Here is a 4,634-nt window from a genome sequence, read left to right on the forward strand (position 1 = left end):
GTCTTGTGCCCTTAGTTGAAATCACGCATGCCCAGCGGGGACTCACAATGGCACCCAGGAACCGTCTGTTGGGGTTGTGGGGCTCCAGAGCCCTGTGTCTGGAAAGGCGTGACTGTGGTGTCCAGAGTTCTGTAGTTATAGGGTGGGCAGACTCAGCTTTTCCTGCTGCCTCTGTGGTTGGATACACAGGATCCCAGCAGCAGTTCACAGGGGCACCTGTGGTGCGTTTGTCAGCAGGGTGTACTGACACGCTCTGAAGGGCCCTGGCACTGAAGCCACTGGATTGCAGTGTCTGTGGGCAGGTGTCCTAGAAGAGAGAATTCTGCGTTTCTACACCCCAGCAGTGCCCCCCTCTTCGTTTAAGTGCATGTCCATTGGGGCTCACATCAGCGCCCCAGGGCTGCCAATGCACCGGATAAGCAGGTAACTGTAGTGTCCAGAGTTCTGCAGCTGTGGGGTGGGGAAACTCAGCTTTTGCTGATGCACCTGTGGTGGATAGGTGCTCATTCCCAGTGGTGGTACACAGAAGCACCCGCAGTGAGTTTGCTAGTGCGGGTGCACTGAAGCATTCTGAAGGACCTTGGAAAGCTTATTCAGGGCGTCTTTGGGCAGGTATCCAGGATGGGTGAATTTAGAATTTCTACTGCCCAAGGGAGTGCGTCCCTATTAGTCAAAGATCGGACACAGCAGAGGCTCACTGTGGATTCCCAAAGTGCCCTGTGGATAGATGGGCTTAGGGGGAGTGAGCAACTGTGGCAGTGAATTTGCTGGAGCGCTGAGCTCTGAGTCACTCTGAGGGGCCCTGGCGCTGAAGGGCCCTGGCGCTGAGGTTGAGCGGCTGGGTGTGTGTGGGCAGTTATCCAGGCAGAGGGAATTCAGAATATCTACTGGGGGGCAGTGCGCCTGTGTCTGTACAAAATCACACCCAATTTTGGCTCACAGTGACTCCTAAGAGAAGTCTATGGTGTGGTGTGCCTCGGAGACCTGAGAGTTGGAGATGCGGGAATGCGATGTTGGAGGTCTGCCACTGGAGAGGAGGAGGCTGCACTTACCGCTGTGGGTGCGGTGCACCTTTGGAGGTGGAGGTCCCAGGGCCTGGGAGTCTGTGGGTGGACAGCAGGATTTTGGCTGGAGGGCTGCTCAGTTGCAGGCAGTGTCCAAGGCCTGTCTGGGTGATGGTGCTGATGAGTTCCTAGAAGAGGCTGCTCTCCCCTTTAAGATGGCATGGGTTCGGGTGCCCGAGTCTGGCAGACTGGGGAGTGTCCTCAGCGGTGGTAGTCTCTCCCTGTCTCAGAGATCCTGGTCTGCCAGCCTGTGCTGCTCCTGCGGGATTTTACTGTCCCTCCCTCACTCACACACATACCACACACATCCACACACTCTCCTTTCATCCCCTCACTCACTCACTTCCTATCCCTCAGCTCTGTCCTGCCAGCCACCATCATTTTTTTTCTGCCTGAATTTTCTAGTACAAAAAAACCCCTAAAAATTGTTTCAGGAATGTAGAGAAATATCCAACTTAAGTAGCGAAAAAGTGCACCATAATTACTGCTGCACTGCAGTTATTTCTGCATTTCCCATGTTTCTTAAATAACTATCTTGTCTGCTAACACACAATATAAACAGCAATTATGAAAAACAGACATTTACATATACTTCTAAAGTCTTATTGAGAATATCTTGTTGGCATTGGATAACCAATCACAGGTGTAGCTGCAGTAGCAGGATATGCATATGCCTGTTGGTTCATACCATTGTGCATATTTGGAACATTACTTCCATATTACTGAGTGCTATCATACCCATTTTGGTAAGTCCCTGTTGGATTACCAGTCCTAAAACTAGTCTGTATACCAGCAGACACAAAATTACTTCCAAAGTTCCCATTGGTGTAATTTGTAGCACTGTAAACACCATTCTGGGTCTTTGCCCCAAAATCTCTCTTAAGCAGACTAGAGTAACCTCTGTCATAATTTTCCCTGTCTCTAAAGGTATTAAATCCACCCATTTTGCCTGAAGAGTATCTGTCCCGATGGTCATCCTTCATGCCTCCTCTATCCCTGGAACAACCTGAACCTCGGTCTTCAACCAACTGAAGCAACTTGGGATTAATTGCTCGATTAGCTTCATGAAGCACAGAGATAAGGTCACTCACTTGCTTTATATTATTAGGTGTAAAGAAAGCGTATGCTGTGCCTGTTTTGGTACTGCGAGCAGTTCTTCCAATTCAATGAATATAATCCTCTGAGGAGTTAGGGTAGTCATAATTGATGACAAATTTCACATCCTCCACATCTAGCCCTCTGGAAGCCACATCTGTAACAATCAGAATAGGATCTTTTCCATGTTTGAATTCATTTAGAACCCAATCACGTTCCTGTTCACTCTTGTCACCATGAATACCCATGGCAGGCCACCCGTCTCTCCTCATTTTTCGAGTAAGTTCATCACATCTTCTTTTGGTTTCAATAAAGACAATGGTTTTATTCTTCTTCTCACTCATGATCTCTTCCATCAGACGAATAAGTTTTTCACCCTTTTCTACATCATGACACACATCCACAATCTGAAGAATGTTGTGGTTTTCACTCAGTTCCAGTACACCAATGTTTATATGAATACTAGAAGCCCATTGCGTGAAGATTTGTGCAGTAGGCCTTCCTTCCCCTGGCTGCTGGTACCGGTTTTCCTCCAGCACCTGAGACCCAGACCTTTGGTGCAGCCACAGCAGAGAAGCCAAGCCTCGAGGCTAGGCTTTTTGCCTCTGGCTGCAGCGAGGCTTCAAGGCTAAGATTTTCTGCTGTGGCCGCAGTGAGGCTTAACTTCTCCACTGCAACCACAGGGGAGAAACCAAGCCTCTTCAGTCTTCACTCTTCACTCTGGCTGGAGCCTTCAGTTTTCACTCTGCGCCTGTGTATGCAAATTAATGGCCATCTTTGTTGGGTTAATTTGCATAGTCATCCTGATTGGATGGTGGGCATAGTGGAGCGACACCAATTTGCATGTTTCTCTTTTATTAGTGTAGATAGTCTTTCAGGAAATCTTCAGCAAGCTGTCTTACTTCTTTTGGCCAAGTTGCACTCCACATTAGGATTTGCCTGTCAGGTCTTATTTGATCCACGATCTTTCTTATTTGGGGTTCGAAGCCCATATCAAGCATCTATTTGCTTCATCAAGGACAAGGTAGGTGGTTCCTCTCAGATTTTTTTTTCAAACTCTAAAAAGTCAATCAGTCTTCCAGGTGTTGCAATACAGATTTCCACACTTCTCTCCAAATCTCGTATTTGTGGTCCCTTGGGAGCACCACCATAGATGCTAGTATACTTCAATCAGCATGCTCTACAGTATTCAGCAACCACTTGCTGCACCTGCTGGGCCAGTTCTCAAGTTGGTGCCAGCACCAAGCAAATAGGCCCATCACCTCTCTCTAGGAATGGCTGATGATTGATGTGGACAATGGAAGGCAGCAAATAAGACAATGTTTTCCCAGATCCAGTCTGTGCTACTCCAATCATATCCAATCCACTTAGGGCAACTGGCCATCCCTGAGCTTGAATAGCAGTGGGGTCAGTAAAGTTCTGTCTTGCAATCACATCCATGATGTTTGCAGAGAAGTTTGCTTCATAAAAATTCAGAATTGGCTTTGGGCAGTTGTGTCCTCTAACTGTAATTTCCTTGCTTCTTCTGTATGTCTCTACCTCTTGCACTGTGCGCATGGCCAAATCAGGGTGTTCTTGGTAAAAATTCTTCTCAAATTTGGGCAGCTCATCAAGATTCCACTTCTTTTTAACTAGTTTCTACCCAGGGTTTCTAAACTTCTTTCCTGATAGAGGCCCTGCCCTACTACCTCCAAATCGAGGTGAGCCAAACCCTCAATCCCGGCCTCAGTCTTGGTCACTCGAATAGCCCGACATGGTGACAATGATAGTGGTTTGTGGGGAACGAAGTGGAGAGAATCGGGTGCTATGAGTCGCTGGTGGAGGCTTTGGTGATAGCGAAGCCTTGTGGGGGTGGCAGCAGCAGAGGGACGGTGATGATAGGAGCCGGAGCTGCTCACCTACAGGCTGGTGAAAATGAATGAGGTCTTTTTTTTTTGCATTTCTGTTACAGTATTTATTTATTTTTCTAGCTTTTAAAAAAACTCTTTCTTAGACTTTCCACCTCTCTACTGAAATGACACATTTGCTGTTGCATGTTGTCTACTTTATCCATTCCTTAACATATTAATCATAGTTATTTTAAACCTACTGCCTGGACTTTCAAAAATCTGGTTCTGATCTTTGTTTTGTCTCCTCAGGTTATGATTTTTATTGTCTTTTAACATAACTTGAATTTTTGTTAAAGCCAGACATGATATATCAGATACTAGAAATTGTAGTAAATAGGCCTTTAATAAGATGGTTTACGTTAATACTAGTGGCCTGGTGCATGGATTCGTGCACATTGAAAGGAAATTAATTAGAAGAAATATTTTAATATTGCTATTTGCCCTTTCTCTATAATAGAAGTGTCAACCAAATTCACGATCGACAATGACAGATCAAAACACACACGTGCGATTGGCGCCAGTAAGAGCTTTATATGTATCATGCATGCATGAGTCAACTTAGGCATCTATATATATACTAGAGGCC

At 46.2% G+C, this 4,634-nt stretch overlaps 1 pseudogene across 1 annotated transcript; it reads right to left on the reverse strand.

Moving 5' to 3' along the window:
- Nucleotides 1–1,666: 1,666 nt before the first annotated feature.
- Nucleotides 1,667–3,914, reverse strand: LOC308511310 (putative ATP-dependent RNA helicase DDX5; annotated as a pseudogene). Its single transcript has 2 exons — nucleotides 3,027–3,914; nucleotides 1,667–2,621 (listed from the first exon to the last, which is right to left on the reverse strand). The product of its transcript is annotated as a putative ATP-dependent RNA helicase DDX5 (transcript).
- Between the last annotated feature and the right edge of the window lie 720 nt (nucleotides 3,915–4,634).

Source organism: Myotis nattereri (assembly GCF_964212035.1).
Source record: "Myotis nattereri genome assembly, chromosome: X".
Lineage (NCBI taxonomy): Eukaryota > Metazoa > Chordata > Mammalia > Chiroptera > Vespertilionidae > Myotis > Myotis nattereri.